A 21,947-nucleotide genomic window follows, 5' to 3' on the forward strand; every position below is an offset into this window, starting at 1 on the left:
GATTAGGGTTAGTGTAAGGGATTAGGCTTAGGGTTAGGTTTAGGGTTAGGGTTTATGTTTAGGGTTTGGGGGTTAGGTTTAGTGGGTTAGGATTAGGTTTAGGGTTAGGGGGTTGGGGCTAGGATTAGGGTTAGGGTTAGGTTTAGGGTTAGGGGGTTGGGGGATAAGGGTTAGGGTTGGGGGGCTGGGGGATTAGGGTTAGGTTTAGGGTTAGGGGGTTGGGGGATAAGGGTTAGGGTTGGGGGGCTGGGGGATTAGGGTTAGGTTTAGGGTTGGGCGTTGGGGATTAGGATTAGGGTTAGGGGGTTGGGGGATAGGGGGTTGGGGTTAGGTTTAGGGTTAGGGGGTTGGGGGATTAGGGTTAGGGTTGGGGGGTTGGGGGATTAGGGTTAGGTTTAGGGTTAGGGGGTTGGGGGGTTGGGAGTTGGGGGATTAGGGTTAGGTTTAGGGTTAGGGGAGTCCAACCATTCCCATCAATCACTAAACCATGTCCCTCAGCACCTCGTCCACTCGTCCCTTAAACCCTCCAGGGAAGATGACTCAACCCCCTCCCTGGGCAGCCTCTGCCAGTGCCCAATGACCCTTTCTGAGAAGATTTTTTCCCCAGCTCTCTCAGCCGCTCCTCATAAGGCCTGTTCTCCAGCCCCCTCACCAGCTTTGTTGCTCTTCTCTGGACTCGCACCAGAGCCTCAACATCCTTCTTGTGGGGAGGGGCCCAGAACCGAACACAGTATTCGAGGAGCGGTCTCACCAGTGCCGAGTCCAGAGGGAGAAGAACCTCCCTGGCCCTGCTGGCCACGCCGTTTCTGATCTAAGCCAAGATGCCATTGGCCTTCTTGGCCACCTGGGCCACTGCTGGCTCATGTTCAGTCGGCTGTCAACCAACACCCCCAGGTCCCTCTCCTCCAGGCAGCTTTCTAGACAGACTTCTCCTAGTCTGGAGCTGCTCAGGGTTGTTGTGCCCCAAGCGCAGGACCCGGCATTTGGCCTTGTTAAACCTCATCCCGTTGGTCTCAGGCCAGCGGTGCAGCCTGTTCAGATCCCTTTGGTGCCTCCCGACCCTCCAGCAGATCCAGCTTCCACCCAGCTTAGTGTCATCCGCAAACTTGCTAAGGGTGCACTCGGTGCCTTCATCCAGGTCCTTGATAGGATGGGTAGCCCTCTATGTAAGAGAGTGCTTTGATACCCTTGAGCTCGATTATGGTTACGATGCGATTGAGTGCCTGTGGGTTAAAACCAGAGGCACTGGTGAGACCGCTCCTCGAATCCTGGGGTCAGCTCTGGGCCCCTTCACCACAAGAAGGATGTTGAGGCTCTGGAGCGAGTCCAGAGAAGAGCAACAAAGCTGGTGAGGGGGCTGGAGAACAAGAGGAGCGGCTGAGAGGGCTGGGGGTGTTTAGCCTGGAGAAGAGGAGGCTGAGGGAAGACCTCATTGCTCTCCACAGCTACCTGAAAGGAGGTTGTGGAGAGGAGGGTGCTGGGCTCTTCTCCGAAGTGACAGGGGACAGGACGAGAGGGAATGGCCTTAAGCTCCGCCAGGGGAGGTTCAGGCTGGACATTAGGAACAAAATTTCACAAGAAGGGTCATTGAGCACTGGCAGAGGCTGCCCAGGGAGGTGGTTGAGACACCTTCCCTAGAGGGGTTTAAGGGACGCGTGGATGAAGTGCTGGGGGGCCATGGTTTAGTGATTGATAGGAATGGATGGATGTGATGATCCTGTGGGTCTTTTCCAACCTAGAGATTCTATGATTCTATGATTACTAAATCATATCCCTAAGCCCTTACTTTATCCATCTTTTAAATACCTCCAGGAATGGGGACTCAATCACCTCCCTGAGCACCCTGTTCCAGTGCTCAATAACCCTTTTGGTGAAGAAGTTTTTCCTAATGTCCAATCTGAACCTCCCCTGGTGGACCTTGAGGCCATTCCCTCTCATCCTATCCCCTGGTTGAAGGGACCAGCAACCACCTTTACAAGCTCCCTTCAGGTAGTTGTAGACAGTCATAAGGTCACCCCTCAGCCCCGTCTTCTCCATGCTAAACAACCCCGGTTCCACCTTAAGACTTATTCTCCAGCCCCTTCACCAGCTTTGGTGCTTTTCTCTGGTCACGCTCCAGGACCCCAATTTCTTTCTTGTAGTGAAGTGTGTCGTGGCCCACTTTAAAAGAAAGTGAGTTCTTTTTCCCAGCACGGCCTCGAGTAATTCAAAATCACTCTGAGGAATAGGTGTACACGATATCTTTTACTAAATAAGATGTATGCCTTTAAAACACTGGATTCAAATGATAACACTGGATTCAAACAATCAAACAACCCCCATGGGCCAGAGCACAGACAGGAAAAGCTGCAGCCACAAAGTGACCGAAACAGCCTGTCAGTAGCGACGCTTCACAGCACTGTAAAAATCTCTTAACTGAGCCCCAAACAGCACCCAGAGCCCTAATGTTTCCCGGAGTCAAACCCAAAATCAAACCCAAACCGCCTGCTACTGCCCACTGCAGCTGCACCTGTTGCAAAGAGAAAAGGGGAAAAGAAGAAAAGGAGAAAAGATAGGAAAGGATAAAAGAGTTACAAGAGACCAATAGTTGCAAGAGATGAGAGATGGTCACCACCTTAGGAGCTCCACGTGTAGCAGCACGTGTTTCCTTGTCTGGCTGGTCCAGAAGATGGTGAGTGTCCACACACAACACACAAACACGAGACAAGACAGAGAGGGACAAGCAGACAAAGACACAGAGAGAGAGAGTGGCAGAGAGAGTTGCAGAGAGAGGGAGAAAACAGACAAACAGAGACAACAGAAAAAACAGAGACACACAAGACACACAAACAAACAAAGAGTTGCACAGAGTGTTGTGGAGAGAGAGATTCAAAGCTTCCTGGGGCTTTTTTAAACCCTCTGTCCCCGCCCCTCACCTGATCAGGTTGCGGGGGACAGGTAACAGCCTCAGGCATGTCCCTCCTACTTAGACAAGTCCAGGTGTGCTCTCCAGCATTCCGGCCTTGCCACTGAGGCTGGGGTCCATCCACTTGCTTTGAGCCATCCAACTCATGCCAGGCTAGGTCCACACACTTTCACCCTCTCGATCTTTGGCATCCAACTGAAAGCAGAGGGCTGTGCTTCCTTCCCGGAGAGTGGAGAGAAATGGACCCTCTGAGGCGCGTCCCTCTCGGCGGGATGGATGTGCCACGCAGACACACGCCTCTACAGTGGGCTGGGGACAATCAGCTCATCACCAGGGAAAGGCACCAGACTGCATCCACTTCTGGAGTCCTTAGCATGGGAAGAACATGGAACTGTTGGTGCGAGTCCAGAGGAAGTCACAAAGCTGATCGCCTCCTTCAGAAAGGCTGGAGCGCCTCCTATAAAAGGACAGGCTGAGAGTTGGAGTTGTTCATCCTGGAGAAGTGGAGGATGCAAGGAGAACTTCTAGCAGCTTCTGTTACTGAAAGGGGTTCCAGGAAAGCCAGGAACGGGCTCTTGATCAGGGAGTTCTGGGACAGGACAAGGGGGAACGCTTTCAACTGAAAGAGGGGAGACTGAGATGAGATCTTAGGAAGAAATATTTTCCTGTGAGGGTGGTGAGGCGTTGGCACAGGCCACCCAGAGAAGCAGTGGCCGCTCCATCCCTGGTGGTGTTCAAGGCTGGGTTGGATGGGGCTTTGAGCAACCTGATGCAGTGGGAGGTGTCCCTGCCCATGGCAGGGGGGTGGAACTGGATGGGCTTTGAGGTTCCTTCAACCCAAACCATTCCATGATACCACGAGCAGAAAGCACAGCTTGTAAATTGCATGTTTCCCAACATCCATCCATGGGAACAAGGTGACCTAAGACACACCTTGCACCACCAGTGCCAGTAACGGTTTGATGCATCGGACAGTGACTCAAAATGCAGCTATTAATTAAATGAACAAGAAATACAGGAGAATAACAGGTCATTGGAGAAAAGAATAGGAATGTGTCAGAGGGTGGAACTACACAGTCTGCAGCTGCAAAATCATTGAACTTGGAGGGTTGTGTTTTCAGGCCTTGTCCAATTTTGGCCATGCTGGCATGCGCTGCCCCAGTACCTGCCTGGAGAGCAGCATCGCTGTGGGCACTGAGTCTGGCCCCAGGATCCAGGCAGCAGGAAATTCACACCATCTGATATAGTAAAAAAAACTTTTGCAAACATGACCTTCCAAGCCAGTCCAGCAGAACCAAGGATGAAATGTCTGTGCTCAGGTCTAACAAAACCCCACTGTGTATGCTGGCTCCCACAAACCAGTCCCTTCAGCCCTTTTGTCCCTGCTAGGGCTAAACAACTGCACTTCCCTGAGCTCTCAGTCAACTATTTATACCTGAGAAACAGCATTCTGGCACTGGGAGATGCTGCCCTGGCTCCCAGCCCTGCAAATAAATTCCTCCATTTCGGGTACCGACAGACACACACAGAGCTTGACGTGATCCAGCAATGGAGCTCGCAGCCCAAAGCCAACCCCAGAAACCCAATCATGCCCTGGGCTGCATCCAAAGCAGTGGGACCAGCAGGGCAAGGGAGGGGATTCTGCCCCTCTGCTCCGTGCTGGTGAGACCCACCTGGAGTCCGGCACCCAGTTCTGGAGTCCTAAGGAAGGACATGGAGCGAGTCCAGAGGAGGCCAGGGAGATGATCCGAGGACTGGAGCACCTTGCGTATGAGGACAGGCTGTGAGAGCGGGGGCTGTTCAGCCTGGAGAAGAGGAGGCTCAAGGGATTACTTAGAGCAGCTTCCAGTACTGAAAGGGGCTCCAGGAAAGCTGGAGAGGGGCTCTTTCCAAGAGTATGAAGTGATGGGATGAGGGAGAATGGCTTTAAATTGGAAGGGAGAAGATTTAGATTAGACATCAGGAAGAAATTCTTCATGGGGAGGGTGGGAGGCTCTGGCCTGGGTTTCCCAAAGTCGTGGCTGCCCCATCGCTGGAGGTGTTCAAGGCCAGGTTGGATAGGGCTTGAACCTGATCCAATGGGAGATGCCCCTGCTCATGGCTGAGGGGGGCAACTGGATGGGCTTTGAGGCCTCTTCCAGCCCGAACCATCCCATGATTCTACAATTCTATGACCAAAAAGGAGGAAAAACCCTTGGCTATGGACCAGAGTTAAACGCAGCTTCCTTTCCGCTCCTGGAAAATCCCAGGTGCCCTCACTGGGCAATGCCATGCAGCCCTTTGGGCATCCTTGTGCCCCCCGGGACAACCAAGTTCTACCCATGGGCAAACCAGTGGCCTCACTGGGCAACCCAGTGCCAGCGTTTGTGCTCTATGTCTCACTTTAGCTAGAGGAAACATTTTCATCCCCTTCATTTTACCACTTTGGATTAACCGCAAGCAATGTGGATGGTTCATTAAATATTTAGGCTGATGCATCTCCATTATTGTGGCCTTTTTCTGTCTCTTCTTGTTATTCCAGGTGCTGCAGCTCGGCCTGAGACTGCACCAGAGCGTTCTACAGCTTCCCACAAGCGCAGTGCCCCCTGCCCCAGTGCTCCTGTGCACACACGCATTTCCCAGAGAAAGCTGCGCTTCTGCTGCCAAAGATCTGACCGCAAAAAGATCTCAAATTCTTTGGTGTCTACAAAGCTGAGCACACTTTGATTGCACTTTAATCACACGACTTGCTTTCAACAGGTGATGAATCAACTTATTCAAACCAAAATGGAAAGTTCAACACACAACCTGGTTTTCTATAGCTCAATGAGATAAAATAATTTCAATTAAAGCAAGCCATGCTCTGCCCCTCGGCAGGACATGCACACACCCTTGGACGAGCTCCCAGTCTCCATCTATGCCCACTCTCTCTCCTTGCCCAGAGACAGTTCTGTTCAGATGAATCACTGCACAGCGAGGGACACCACTAATAGTTTTAGGCAACCACAGGCATCTTGAACTATTTGCTAAATTGATTAATAATAAGAGTAATAATAACAATAACAATTAGATGTTATTGTAAATGGCCTGTGGTGCTCTGCAAAGCACACAGACCAGGGACTTTCTGCACCAGGCTGAGCAGGGACAGCAAAAGGCAACAAAATGGATGAGGATTTGTTCCCACCAGAGCATACAGAGTGGCCTTTCAAGCGGAGGGCTAATGATGAATCCTGGGCTACATCAAAAGAACCAGGGCCAGCAGGGTGAGGGAGGGGATTCTGCCCCTCTGTTCCGCGCTTGTGAGACCCCACCTGGAGTCCTGTGTCCAGTTCTGGAACCCTCAGCATAAGGAGATGGAACGGGTCCAGGGGAGGGCTACAAGGATGATCCGAGTGTTGAAGCCTCTGCAATATGAAGACAGGCTGAGAGGGTTGGGCTTCTTCAACCTGGAGAAGAGAAGGCTCTGAGGAGACCTTATAGTGACCCTCCAGAACCTTAAGGGGGCTACAAGAAATCAGGGGAGGGACTGTTTATAAAGGCATGTAACGACTGATAGGACGAGGGGAAGGGGTACAAACTAGAAAGCGCAGATTTAGACTAGACATAAGGAAGAATTTCTTCACTATGAGAGTGGTGAGGCACTGGAACAGGTTGTCCAGGAAAGTTGTGGATACCCCATCCCTGGAGGTGTTCAAGGCCAGGTTGGGATGCGTCCGTGCCCATGGCAGGGGTCTTTGAACTGGATGATCTTTAAGGTCTCTTCCAACCCAAACTATTTGATGATACTATGATTCTATGGTTCTCGGATTCTGTGATTCTCTGATTCTATGATTCTGTGTTTCTCTGATTCTATGATCTCAGGCATTTGGGGATGGTGGCACCAGCCCAGATGGTGCTGGAGAATGGGTTGGCGCCAGGACCTAAATGTGCCAGGCATGGTGCCAGGAATGAATTAAAATGCAGCCAAGCACGGGCTCAGCCAGTGCAACCAATGCCTCCAGGAAGGGCTCTGCTCCCTCCAGCCTCGGGAAGGACGTCTGGGGGCCAGCATGCACAGAAAGGACAACTGAGCTCCTCAGGGGGAGGCACCACTCTCTGCATAGTGAACCTTCCTCAGCAGGCTCCACGGAAGCGTCTTGGTAAAACAAGTGCCGCTAACGAAGAACTCACTGGATCCAGCAGATGCAAGCAGAATGTAGACGATAAGGAGCAATGAAAGAATTCCAAGAGGGAATGAACCTCAGAAGGTGGCCAGCCCAGCAGCAGAGAAAACCAAGTGACCAGAATGAAGTGATTAGACTTGGGGATGGGGCGATGGGTGGTGCGGGAACAACTGAGGGGTGTGATCAGGCCTAGAGATCCCTCTCTGGAGGTACTAAGCACCACCTGCAACCTGAGAAGGAAGAAAAGAGTATTGGAGCCTTCACTCTGACCTTGCCTTTTCAGTAGCCAGTGCGTGTAAATCCGTAACAGTTTGACCCATAAACACGAGGCTTTGGAGCCTCAAATGAGGCTTCGGAAGCAAAACATAAGACTTTGGAGCCCAAACCAAGACTTTGGAAAGTAATATAAGGCTTTGGACACTAGAAATGTAGTTTTGGAACTTAAAAAGAGGCTTGATGCCAAAAAAAATGGGGATTTAGGCCTTCAAAATGAAACTATAGACCCTAAGAAAACGCTCTGGGTAACAGAAGACATGTTAGAAATGATGATTTCAGCCCCAAAGGTGAGGCAGGGATCTCCCAGGGAAGTGCTGGGACCATGCCAGGGACACAGGGCTCTGGGGCGAGGGCACAGGCAGGAGCTGAGGGGACACAGTGGTATATGGGGCCTGGGGACACCCTGAGAGCCCCGACGGGCCATGATGACCCAGCTCCCACCCCTCCCAGTGGAGCTCCTGCCCCTCCCGGCCAGAGCAGCAGTGGCAGGGGGGCCCTTTGTGACCTCACGGCCGATGCAGCCTCAGCCCGTCAGTGTCTGACCAGACGGCAACGGGAAAGGGCAGGAGCACGGAGCCAGCGAGGAGACTCCAAGCGCAGCCCACATCTTTCCCTCATGCCCCAGCAGCCCCACGGCACTGAGGCATTTCCCTTCAGCTCATCTCCCCACACCCCCAATTTCCTCCATCCCACAGGATGGCGGAGAGACCCCCCAGCTGCCCCAGGGTGGCCTGGGAGGAGGTGGGGGTACCCCAGAGCATCTCCCGGCTGGAGCCCGTTGAGGTGACCCTGATCCGGCCACTGCAGCCCAGTGAGTGAGGGTGGGGTTGGACTGGAGCTTGGAGAACAAGTCTTACGAGGAGCAGCTGTGGGACCTGGGGTTTAGCCTGGAGAAGAGGAGGCCGAGGGGGAGACCTTATCAGTGTCTAAACTGCCTGAAAGTAGATTGTGGACAGCTGGCTGTTTGTATCTTTTCCCAAGTGATAGGACAAGAGGGAATGGCCTCAAGTTGCACCAGGACAGGTTCAGGTTGGACATTTGGAAACATTTCTTTACTGAAAGGCCTCTCGGGCACTGCAACGGCTCCCAGGGAGGTGGTGGATTCATCACCCCTGGAGGTTTTTAAAAGCTGGGCCAATGAAGCGCTCAGGGATCTGGTTTAGTAGTGGAAAGGTATGGTTGGGCTTGAGGATCTGAAATTTCTTTTCCAACCTAGGGATTCTATAATGCCGGGCTCCTGTTTCCTCGGCACAGCAGCAGCCGGAGCCCCACGGGCAGGGGGCATGGCAGGGCTGGGATGCCAGGGTTGCTGGGGGCCAGGAGCCACCCCTGCACAGCCTCCGTCCTCAGCCATGCCATGCTTAAAGCCCTTTTCCCTGTTTGGGAAGCTCGTTGGCAAGGATGCTGTGTCCCACCAACTCATTTGTGTTTGCCCTCCCTGTAGGCAAGACTCTGCCAGAGAACAATCCAGAGGACCCAGAGCTCCAACCCGGATGGGATTCTGGGAGCGACTCGTTGCCTTCTGAGCTCGACAGCAGCAACACGAGCAGTTCCCAGGACTCTGATCCACAGCATTGCCAGGAGGATTCCGTGAGCAAAGGGCCCCAGAACCAGTGGGGCTGGCACAGCCTCACTGTCCCCGGGGAGAGGGTTCCTACTGTCCCCAAGCAGGGACAATCTGGGGGCAGCACTCCAGTGTCCCAGCAGCAGCTCCAGACCTCCTGGCCACCAGTGAGCTGTAGGGCCAACAGATGGTGTCCATGAGCCCAGCCCTCCTCCTGCTGCCCTGGGGACCCTCTGCTCTCATCCTTTGCCTGCAGAAACTGCACCCCTGCTCCCTGCCTTCCTGTGGGCTCTGCTGCCAGCACTGCTGGGCGTCTCTTGCATGAGCCGCTCGCCTTGCTCAGCCAAGCAGCACCGTCAGGGTGCTCAGCGTGACATGTCTTCCCTCCCTTCCTTCCTCCCACAGGTGTTTGGAAAATCCATCCAGTCTGCCCTGCTGACTGACGTTCTTGTTGAGGCCATCAACGACTTGACTGCAGATGAAATCTCTGTAAGGCAGAGGGGCAGGAATACGCTGGAAATGGCCCTGAGGGACACTGACTCCTGTCTGACAGATGTAAGCGCCCCGGGGCTGGATTACCCTGCCCACCAGCCCCGTCAGGCCCAGTTCTTCCCTCCTGCTCTAACCCAGCTCTCTGGGGCACCTGGAGCCATTCCAAGGCAGCGGAGGGATGGGAAGGGCAGCAGCTGCAGTGGATGTTTGGGCATGGCTGCACTCCAGTGGCAGCAGCATCCTTCTCTGTGTCCTCTCCAGGTGCCAAAGATCATGAGGGGAATCCACAAAAACATGGAGTACATCCACAGGGAGGAAGCCTGGCACATCCTGGTCCAGCTCCTTCTCCTGTTTAGCCAGTGGAGGCCCAGGGAAGCAGTCAGGAGCCTCTTGGAGATCTCTCCAATGTGTGACAGGTACTGGTCGTGACAGCACGGAGAGCTACCCAAGCCAGAGCCCCACCACCACGTTTCTCCCTGCCACAGGGGGAACCCCCCTCCTGCCCCTCCTCCCTGCTCAGGCAGGGCCCCCCGGCCCCCCAAGGGATGGCGGTGGGATGGGGCAGGGCTGCAGCAGCGATGCTGAGCCAGCGCTCTGGGTCTGCAGCGCTGCCCTGGCCATGTGGGAGGCGATGATCTCCCTGCCGAAGACTTTGTGGAACGTCTTGACGGAGCTGCTCGACGTGCTTCAGGACCAGAGGGTGCGCAGGGTGTTCAGCTCTGCCACGGAGGACGGCTTCATCTTCCTTTTGTCTGTGAGTGACCGTGCGCCCTGCAGGGCTGTGCCTGCATTCCTGGGAAAGAGGCACAGCCCCTCCCCTTCTCCCTGTTTCCAAATGGGCACCTCCTGGGGTACACATGGACACAGCCCCTCTGCTTCCCTCCTGCGGCGTCCCCTGCGCGGATCTGCAGCCTGGACACCTGAGGCAGGGCCAGAGGAAGGGGCAGAGTGATTGCTGGGGCCAGGCCTTCAGCACAGCCTGAGGAGGCTTCAAGCCTCCGCCCGTGCCTCGCGCCTCCTTCGTGCCAGAGAGGCGCAGGGAGCCCAGCAGGCTCTGCTCCTCTCACTGCTCTCTGTGTTTCAGCGGCTGTTCTGCAATGACGTTGGAGCAGAGGAGATTGCTGTCCTGTATAAAGCCCAGAGACACCTGAGGCATCCGAGCCCAGTGATGCTCCCACTGGCGCTCAGAGCCCTCGTCATGCTTTCAGAGAATCCCAAGACGGTGAGCGGGGTGCAGCCAAGTGGAGCCGTACTGGCGGCTGGGGTCTGGGGCAGTGGGAATGTGCTGGCTTGGCATGGGCTGGGGGTCAAAATGGTGGGTGACAGAGGGAAACAAATCCATCTGCCCCTTCTGTCTGGTCAGAAAGTGGGGTGGCTGACAGCTCTCCTGCACTCCCTTCCAGTCCTCGAGCTCTTTCCGCATCCCCATCAGCAGCCACTGCCTGCCAGGAGGTGCTGCAGCCTCTCCTGTCCCACCTGTGGGGAAGCTGAACGGCAGGCAGCTGCTCGGGGCTATTTTTGCCAGTGTGGTCTTTTCCCCCTTCACAACAAGAAAACGGTTTCACACAGGCCAGAAAGATGACGGTCCTGCTTCCAGATGTGATGGAGAACCTGCAGGACACCAGCGGTGATGACAGGATGAAGGCCTTGCAGCTCCTCAGGAACGTGATGGATCCCATGCCGAAGGAGGAGGCCAGGCCCATGGCGCTGCCACTGGCGGAGAAGCTCCTGCCCCTCTTTGACGACGTAAGGAGCCGTGGGGGTCTCAGCCCTGCAGGGTGCTCTGCACTGACGCTGCCCCTCAGCGCGGCCCAGGCGGCAGCAGACGGGCAGGAGGACTCTCCTCGCTCCTCCCGTGGTGCCGTTCGGGGCTCAGGGCTGTTCAGCCTCAGCTGCAGCTCTGCCCCACAGCCCTGGTGCTGGGGATCCGGCCACAGAGTGTCCGCCCTTGCAGCCGCCATGCTAACACCCTCGCTCGCCGTGTGCAAGAAGTGGCTGTGGCTGAATTCCCCTGTCCTCCTCCCTTGCAGGAGCACAGTGAGGTGCGGCAGCTCTCCATCATCCTCTTCGGAGATGCTGTGAAGGCAGTGGAGGGGAGGCACAAGAGGAAGATCAAGAAGAATGTGCAGAGGGCCCTGATCCCGCTCTTCTTCTGCATGAATGATGAGATGGAGAGCGTGGCCAAGGTGCGGTGAGCAGGGACCAGGGCGGCGGGGAAGGGCGCGTGGACACCACAGGGGTGGCCTTGGTGTGCGGGTCGAGGGTGCTGGATGTCAGAGCCTGGGAATGTGTCCCCCCAGGGTCCCACTGCTCCCCTCATTCCCTGTGCTGGTCCCACCACGGCCGGCTGCAGCGGAGAGTGAGGAGCTGCGGTCCCCCCACAGCCCCTCTCTCCCCATTCTGCCCTCCCCCAGCCCAAAGCCAGGGTCCCAGCAGCACTGGAGTCCCTGGCACAGACATTTCCCAGCCCTGCCCTGCCTCCTCCAGCAGGGTGAGGAGAGCCAGCTTGTTCCCCAGCCAGGGGCAGAGAGAGCAGTTGGAAGGGAGATAGAGCCAGAGGGGGACCCACCCTGCATCCCAGGATCAAAGCTTGGCCCACTCGGAGCACAGAATGAAGGAGTGGGACAGCCAAGTGTCCTGCTGGAGGATGAGCCAGCAGTGGCCCAGGTGGCTAAGAAAGCCAATAGCGTCTTGGCTTGGATCAGAAACTGCTTGGCCAAGAGGACCAGGGCAGTGATTCTACCCCCGGACTCAGCACTGGTGAGGCCACCCCTCGAATCCTGGTGTCAGTTCTGGGTTCTGCACTACAAGAATGACATGAAGGTCCTGGAGCACGTCCAAAGAAGGGCAACAAACTGGTGAAGGTGCTGGAGAACAAATCTTACGAGGAGCAGTCGAGGGACCTGGGGGTAGTTTAGCCTGGAGAAGAGGAGGCTGAGGGGAGACCTGATCACTGTCTACAACTGCCTGAAAGGAGATTGTAGAGAGGTGGGTGTTGGTCTCTTCTCCCAGGTGATAGGATGAGAGGGAATGGCCTCAAGCTGCATCACGGCAGGCTCAGGCTGGACATTAGGAGAAACCTCTTCACCGAAAGGGCTCTCAGGGACTGGAATGGCTCCCAGGGAGGTGGTGGAGTCACCGTCCCTGGAGGTGTTTAAATGCCAGGCAGATGAAGTGCTCAGGGATATGGTTTAGTAGTGGATAGGACGGTTGGTCCAGATGATCTCAAAGGTCTTTTCCACCTAGGGATTCTAGGATTCTGTGATACATGGGAGGTGCTGCTGGCTCCATCCTGCCCTGGTATCTACAGGACTCCAGCCCTGGGCTCACATGGCTCCTCAGCCTGCCCCCACCCCTGGCTGCAGCTCCGCAGCTCTCTAGGATCTCTGTTCTGATGGCCGGCGGTGGGAGATGCCTGAGGTGGCGGCTGCCCCATGTTCCTACCCTGGGCACGGAACCCAGTTCTGGCTCAGACCCTGCTGGGAAGAGCTCAGAACCCAGATGAGAGGAGAAGGAGGATGCCAGGTCTCCTTCCCTGGGCTGTGCCACCATCTTCCAGCTTTTGCTTCTTTGCAGGCTTCCAGGGACACCCTCCTGGTCTGCTCAGAGTACCTGGGATGGAGGAAGCTCAACTGCCTGGCCCAGACGCATCAGAACCCCGAGATGGGAAAGTGCTTGGTGAGGAGAACCCCGAAGCCCCCGGATGGGCTGTCCCCCATGCCCGTGAACCCAGAGCCCATGCCTGCCTCCTCCTTCCCTGTCCTTGAGCACACAGCCCCCACGGGCTCTTCTCCAGCCCCACTCCCCTTCTTGTCCTGGATGCTGAAGGAGATGCTGGCCCAGCCCAGCTCTGGCAGTGGGATGGGGGTTGGGGGTGGGACGGGGGGATGGGGTCTGGGCACACCCAGGCTCTCTCTGAACCTCAGCTGCAGAACATCTCGACCAGCCCTGTGTTCTTGTGCTCCACCTAGCTGGAGTGCAACAGAAGCCGAGTGGAAAAATTCCTGCACCAGAGCCTGCCCTACCTGCAGAACCCTCAGGCCACCTTGCGTGCGACGGCCATCTCATTCCTGGGTGAGCCACAACCCCGGGTCCCTTTCCAATCTTTGTCATCTCTAAGGTCTCTTCTAACCTAAAGCATTCCATGGTTCTAGGACTTTTTCCAAGGGCACAGAGTGATAGGATGAGGGCAATGGCTTTCAATTGGAGGGCGAGGGGAATGTAGATCATACTTTAGGAAGAGATTCTTCACGATGAGGGTGGGGAGGCCCTGGCTCAGGTTGCCCAGAGAAATTGTGGCTGCCCCATCCCCGAAGATGTTCAGCGCCAGGTTGCTGGGGCTTTGAGCAGCCTGGTCCAGTGGGAGGTGTCCCTCCCCATGGCAGAGGAGTGGATCTGGATGGGCTTTGCGGTGCCTTTCAACCCAACTCATTCTACGGCTTCATGATTCTAACTTGCCATCAACTAGACCCCCAAGATCCCATCCCTGGAGATACTCAAGGCCGGGTTGGACTTGGCTCCACTTGATCCAGTGGGAGGTGTCCCTTCCCATGGCAGGGGGTTGGAACTGGATAGGCTTTGAAGGGCCTTCCAACCCAACCCATTCTGTGATTCTCCTGGCAGCCTGGCACCAGTCCCCACCTCTGCACTGGCAGCACGGGACAGCCTGATGACTGCCAAGAGCCCTGGTTGCCCCAAGGAGCACCCACCATGCCGGTGGGACTGGGAGGCAAGCTGCATCCCAGCACCTTGGGCACTGCCCTTCCCGGGATCACCCTGCCCTGGGGCTGGGAGCTGGGAGTGCTGGGGAGCAGGAGGTGTGACCAAGGACTCTTTCCAGGTCTGGCCGCACAGTGCCTTAGGAACTGGAGCTCAGAGGATCTGCTGGAGATCTGCGATGGTGAGGAGGGGCAGGGCTTGGGCTGGTGGGGCAGGGGCAGAGCCTGGGAAGAGCTGCCATGCTTGGTTCTGCTCCAGGGAGACGCTTCAGGGCAGAGGAACGTGTTGCAGGCAAATGGGCCATTCCCCAGCACGAGCTTCCAGCTGCCATCTGTCTCAGCTGCACCTCCTGGCCAAGAAAAGAGATGACCAAGGCTGGGAGGGTCTGGGGAGACTCCTGGGGGTCTCTGCAGGCAGTGGGGTTCATCTCCAAGGAGACCTTAGAGGAACATTCCAGCATGAGAAGGGGCTCCAGGAAAGCTGGGGAGGGGCTGTTGTTCAGGAAGTGCAGCGATAGGCTGAAGGAAACCGTTTTGAGCTGAAAGAGGGGAGATTGAGACAAGACCTTAGGAAGAAATGTTCTCCTGTGAGGGTGGAGAGGCCCTGGCCCAGGCTGCCCAGAGAAGTCGTGGCTGCCCCATCCCTGGAGGTGTTCAAGGCTAAGTTGTATGGGGCTGAACCAGCTGGAGGTGTCCCAGTCCATGGCAGCGGGGAGGAACTGGATGGGCTTTAAGGCCCTTTCTGACCCACACCATTCCATGATTCTCTGATTTCTGCTTCCTGTCCTTGCAGCCCTCCTGCCCTTGCAGGAGGACCCAGATCCCTCGATCAGCTCCCTGGCAACTGAGACCTTGGACATCCTGTCAAGAAAGAGGCCCACTCCAAGATGGAAGCTGCGGTGGCTGCACTGGTGGCCCTTCTGAACCTTGGAGAGACCGAGTTGTCCTCCCAGAGTGGATGCGTTCCAATATATATTGTCTTTAATAAAGCTGGAAGAACAAGCTGTGTCCCATAGTGGCTTCTCATGGGAGCACCCCAAGTGTCCCTCCTTGAGCACTGCGTGCAGGCTTGGGCTCCATGGGATGACAAGGATCTAAAGCTCCTGGAGAGCATCCAGAGGAAGGCATGGAGTTGGTGAAGGGTTTGGAGAAGAAGCTGTGTGAGGAGCAGCTGAAGTCATTGGGTCTGTTCAGCCTGGAGGAGACTGAGGGGAGACCTCATCGTGGTCTGCAGCTTCCTCAGAATGTGAGGAGGAGGAGAATCATAGAATCATAGAATCATAGAATAACCAGGTTGGAAGAGACCCACCAGATCATCCAGTCCAAGCATTCCTATCAAACACTAAACCATGCCCCTTAGCACCTCGTCCACGCGTGCCTTAAACACCTCCAGGGAAGGTGACTCAACCACCTCCCAGGGCTGCCTGATCCAGTGCCCAATGACCCTTTCTGTGAAAAATTTTTTCCTAATGTCCAGCCTAAACCTCCCCTGGCGGAGCTTGAGGCCATTCCCTCTCACCCTGTCACCTGTCACTTGGGAGAAGAGGCCAGCACCCTCCTCTCCACAACCTCCTTTCAGGTAGTTGGAGAGAGCAATGAGGTCTCCCCTCAGCCTCCTCTTCTCCAGGCTAAACAACCCCAGCTCTCTCAGCCGTTCCTCATAAGGACTGTTCTCCAGCCCCTTCACCAGCTTTGTTGCTCTTCTCTGGACTCGCTGAAGGGCCTCAACATCCTTCTTGTGGTGAGGGGCCCAGAACTGAACACAGGATTCAAGGAGCGGTCTCACCAGTGCCAAGTCCAGAGGGAGAAGAACCTCCCTGGCCCTGCTGGTCACGCTGTTTCTGATACAAGCCAAGATGCCATTGGCCTTCTTGGCCACCTGGGCCACTGCTGGCTCATGTTCAGTCGCTGTCAACCAACACCCCCAGGTCCCTCTCCTCCAGGCAGCTTTCCAGCCAGACTTCTCCTAGTCTGGAGCTGCACAGGGTTGTTGTGCCCCAAGCGCAGGACCCGGCACTTGGCCTTGTTAAACCTCATGCCATTGGTCTCAGCCCAGCAGTCCAGCCTGTTCAGATCCCTTTGCAGAGCCTCCCCACCCTCCAGCAGATCCACACTTCCACTCAGCTTAGTGTCATATGCAAACTTGCTCAGGGTGCACTCGATGCCTTCATCCAGGTCATTGATAAAGACACTGAACAGGGCTGGACCCAACACTGAGCCCTGGGGACACCACTTGTCACTGGCCTCCAGCTGGAGTTAACTTCATTTCCCACCACTCTCTGGGCCCTCCAGCCAACCAGTTTTCCACCCAGGAGAGTGTGCGCCACTAGTCAGTGGAGTAGAACACAGCCTTTGAGGAAATCCAGGCCCAGGCTTTTGGATATGTTGGTTCAAGAACAGAACAGAGTCTTCTGAGTATCAGCTGTGGCATTGCTGAGTTACTCTGTTCAATAAGCAGGCTACAGTCTGCTTCATCAACAACAGTTCCCCAGGGTCAATCTGTCCAAGGCAGCTTGCTTGGTTTTGCTGCAGCATCACTGTCGTGTGGGGTGGTGGAAGGAAGCAAGTGAGGTTCAATGATGCGAAAGGAGCACCACAGCAAAGCTCTTATCAGCTTGTGTGAGAAAAACCTTAAAATTTTGTGGGATTAGCATATTGATCACACGTTACTATGCAATTTGTACGCTAAATGCAACACAACAAGCTTTCACACTGCACCAGAGGAGCAGAAGTCAAGTATGCACATCTGCACAAGCTCATGTTTCCTCAGCAGTGACAAGTAGGGGCTGTGCGTATGTGCTGAAGAGCAAAGGTGACTGTAATAGGGTTTGTTTACCAAACAGGCCATGGAAGTAGCGTAACCAAGACCCAGTGAATCCTCTTGGAATTTAGGGCCCTAATTCCTTTATGCTTTTTTGAGGACACCGAACATTAAGAAATTATGTGAGATGACAGCAGCAGCATTCTTAATCAGTGAGTATTCCCACTGTGTTTTTCTATTCTCACAGATAAATTTTGCCTAGGATGTTACCCGTGCCTTAATTCACTCATGGATTTCCCTCTGGAACAAAATACTTCATTAACATTCTGCATTCTTAAAAACTCCAAAATGAACATCTAGGTGTTTTATAGCTGATCCCTAAACCAAAACAGACAGACCACAAAGACAGGACATTTGTAACCAGGGTTTTCCTACACAGCGCAATCCGTCCTTCCCAAGGAAAGCTCGCTGGCTGGCTTAGTACAGCTGTGTCAGCCCGCCCTGGGGAAGGAACACAAGTAGAATCATACTAGTGTGGCAACCTCTTACTAAGCTCTTTGCATACCTCTGCAGGATGCCGTTTAGACAGCCAACATTTGTCTTTAGCTCATAAACTTAGATCTTGGGAAGAAATGCTTTCCTGTGAGGGTGGGGAGACACTGGCCCAGGTTGCCCAGAGCAGTGGTGGCTGCCCCATCCCTGGAGGGGTTCAAGGCCAGGTTGGATGGGGCTTGGAGCCCCCTGACCCAGTGGGAGGTGTCCCTGACCATAGCAGGGGGTTGCTACTGGATGAGCTTTAATGTCCTTTCCAACACAAACCATTTTATGATAGTTCTGTGATAAAGGTACAACTCCAGCCTCAGGAGATTCCTCTGTAGTCACACGGGCTGTGGTTATAGTACCAAATGGAACAGGGTGAGTCAAAGGGTTTGAGCTCTGGTGGTTACAGTCAATACCATGCAACTCTTTGCTGTCTCCCATGCACGGTTGTGGTCTATGCTCCCTAGCAGTCTTCAGAGCAACATCTAGACCCAGTTCTGGGATAAACAAGTTCCAGGGCTTATGGGTAACATAGGAAAGAGGGCACCAGCATGGCTTCTTTACCTTACACTGTCCAGGAGACTTTACATCCTCAGAAATTCCCAGTACACATTCATGGTACGTCCCAAGGCATGCAGCATCTTTGTACTCACAACAAGAAACCACCGTTTTGATGGGCTACAATACAGTTCTTGCACTATTTCCAGCATCTTGAACTGAGAAAAAACAAGAATGAGAAAACTAATAACTGTGTGTTAAGAGTCACACAAACAGCGCAGAAAACACAGCTACGTGAATGTAGCCAGCCTGCATCCTTTGGCATCTGGATGAGGAAGCTGTCCACGATTTATTTAGCAAGGAAGAACAGGCCCAAAATCCAGGAGTTTACACTCATACATATCCTGAACCTACAGCCTGGTACTATAGCAAGGTATTCAGGACCCCAAATCAACAGATAAGATTCTGTCCACATGTCCAGCCCCTGTGTCGCTATCCCATGGCTTAGGGAAACGGGCTTAGTCAAACAGTAAATATAAATATATGTGTGTGTGTGTGTGTGTGTGTGTATTTACACTGATGGCACATGTTCGTATCTAAAAATGCACTCAGACTATCCAACCTGTAGCTGTCAACAGACTTCTTACTACAAATGTATGACTAACAAATCCCCACACAGACATCCCAGACTCATATGATGATACTGAAATCCCATTAGGAGCAGCTTAACACACTGACAAGAACCACAAGGAGAGCAATGTCCTTTGCACGTGTAAAACCAGCATGTCTGTGGGATGAAAGAAGGAGAGGGGAATAAAAGAACTTTTTGAATGCATATGAACCCACTAATAATAGCAGTACTACTTCACAGGAAAGAATACTTATGATATCAGAAACCACCAAGACATCTGTTTATTTTAATATTAAAGAAGATATTCCCTAAAGGACATGCAATTGTGTTGCAAGGACTCCCAGACCAACTTCAGTGGCAGCAAGATACAGTTACTCAACCCCAGATCGCCTGCAGACAGTGAATCAGACTGCAGAGATTCCCAGTCAGCAATCCAAAGAGCGATGAGCATCAGATCCACTAGCTACAGTCAAACCGTGCATATGGGAAACATCCTGGGTCTCCGAGGACTCAATACATCTGGGCTGTGACCTAGACAGAGTGTGGAGCCATGCATACTAATTCTGATGCCAGAATCTTTGTTGCTAATGCTAAATGAGGATAAATGGATGGTAATTGTAGATTATATGGCTGCAAGCTGGTGATAACTGCCACCCGCACAGATCTATGCTCTGCTGTAGTCTGAAGTGCTCAGATACATTTAGAGTGATCAGAGGGGATCCAGCAGGGCGTAGTCCCACTCAATCTTATGGTACATTAACATCCACATGTCTCTAATCTGTTCATTCATCTAGCAAAAGGCATAAATAGGACAGTTTATTCCTTGAATTCAGGAATTGACTTCAGTCCGGTCATTCCATGAATGAATTTAGCCCTGACCTGCAACAGACACTGGTGCAAACACTGCCTTCAGATACTTAGACAGAACTTCTGTTAAAGCCCTCACATCACTGGTATTTAATAAAACAGCTGGTACCAGAAAGATTTTAAATCCTTGTCTTTTAGGCAGAAAGTCAGTCCTTAAACTATAAATCTGCCTGTGCTGGCAGTGAATAGTTTTCATGGCCACATGGCCAGGTTAAGTGAAAACTGTGCAGCTCTGAATGTGCAAAACTTGTATGGCACGAGGACGACAACTTAGTGCTTCAAACATGCAGTGATGACAAGCTGTAGCCAGAAGGCACTTTCTCTGTACAGGATGTTACAAAAACATCTTTCTTGTGATCCTAAACAAGAGAATAGTTTAAAAAGAGAGATGCTACTAGCAGCATCAATTATTGTTCCTCCTTCACTCCCTGGACATTTAGAAATAACTGTGGTCACGCCTGTGCTCCGAGGCAGACTGAGAGAACACAGTCAGACACCCGCTCTGGTGCCTAGCACAGCTCCACTGGCAGCTGTGGATAGAAAAGGAAGAAAATCTTAAGAAAGTTTTGCTGATTTATGCACGAACTGGAATGGGAGGTAAATATTTAATGGTTAAAGATAGAGAAGAGAAGCAATGCTTTGGTCACTGCTGTTCTGTTCTGCTGTTATTGCACTTTCATTTTACAAAACAGTTATTTAAAATAAAACCCACTAAAAGGATTATAATTTGGGGTTTGTTCTTTGAAAGTTGTGAAAATTTACTTAGGAAAGAAGAGACAAAACAGATGAAAGAACACGCCACACCACAGATACTAGTCAAATTGGTTAATACTACGGCTATGAGCATGACACAGGAGAGTCTGTGATCTCCAGGCTAAGTTCATTAGCTTTGATGTCTCCCGAGGGCAAATAAGCAGAACAAGGTTCACTGTGGATATAACTTGAATTCAGGATGTTAATCTGTTGGATTCTGGAAATACATTTATTTTTGCATGAGACAATGCACACACCACAGTCAGCTGTGGTGCGATGTGCAAGATTAAAGTTTGCAAAAAAGTACTTTTTAATTAAAAATGTATTGCCAATATCCTCAGAATTTCCCAGTGGAGAACACTAGACAAATACAGTCACAGGTCTCTGGCAAATGCCTGAGAATTTACATATCCCTTTTGAATTAGCCAGCATCCAGGATTCGCATTATTTTACACAGAGGATTTTTTTTGTGCAATATTTCTTATATTTACAGCCCTTACCTGCTCTACTTCTTTCTGACTATGGTATAAGTCACTTAGTGAGGCTACAGCACCAAAAGAAACATTTTGTAGCTTCTCTGCACAAATATTCTAGGTGTATACATTCATCTTCGACTGCAATATTTTTAAAAGTTTACAACCTCCTCCTAGTTTTCGTGCTGGCAGCCGTGCTCTAAAGCAAATAAAAGAAATCATCTGGATTAAGAGCATCTTTGATAGCTTTTATCTAAAGTCTGGTCACTTCCCCCATCCACTTCCCTCATAACCTGCAGCAAAGGCACATCTGAGAGGTGGCAAATTCTGAACTTTAAATAGAGTTGAAAGCGTCCCAAGATTTGAGGCAGATAGTTTTAAAAACAAGCACAGAAGTTCCTAAGTCGCTCTAGTTTCATTGGAGAGCAGATCACCACTGCTCTTAGGATACCTCGGTTTAAACTCAGAGCCATCCAACTCCACCTTGAAAATGTGTCCAAATCTCTTTCAGGAGTTAGTCTGGTGGTCCTAAGATATTAGGACGTATGCGGAGCAACTCTCAGCTTAGAGTGAGATGGAGTTAGTCTTGTCCTGTGACTCTCAGTGTACTTGTCTAAGTCAGGATGATATCAAGAAAACTGTAAAACATCTGTATCAACTGGTAAGCTAAAGGCTTTTAATTTAGACTCCAGGCTGTACTGATAATGCTGAATAGGGAGGACCAGGAACTAATACCGAGTTCTAACACCAGATTTTACTTACCAGCTCACACCCGCACTGCCTGCAGCTGGCCTTTTGTAGAGCAAACTAATCTTAGAGCCTGTTGAAGTGGTTGAAACGAGAGTCCAAAAGAAACTGAACAAAAAAAGCATTACGGACAACCAGGAGTCCTACTTTAATTTTCTCCCTTATTTCCTGGACCTCTTTTATTTGTCACGACAGATCTGCTGACAGTGTACTCATGATACTCATATGATTTCAGGTGTTACTGAAACAAATCAGTAGCCAGCTCTTCTTAGTGAATCATTAGACACCATACCTTGTCACATTCGTAGCAACAGTACCTAAACTAACATTTCCTGTAATCAGAATGGCTCTCATTACACTTTCTGGAAAGTATGGCACTAAAGGACGACCTTTACTTGTCAAGCCATTCCCAAAGAAACACATGAAGGTGTTTATTGGAGCTGAGGTCAATTAAAGGGAAGCTCAAGCTTCTAAAACAGCTAAAGCATTAGGACCGAGTCTCTGAAATATGCCAGTGCAGAGTAGTATAAAAATAAACAAGTACTCCAAAAAATTAAAATATCCATGTTTCTCATAGCAA

The sequence above is a fragment of the Phaenicophaeus curvirostris genome, chromosome 22 (assembly GCF_032191515.1).
Source record: "Phaenicophaeus curvirostris isolate KB17595 chromosome 22, BPBGC_Pcur_1.0, whole genome shotgun sequence".
NCBI classification, from domain to species: Eukaryota; Metazoa; Chordata; class Aves; order Cuculiformes; family Cuculidae; genus Phaenicophaeus; species Phaenicophaeus curvirostris.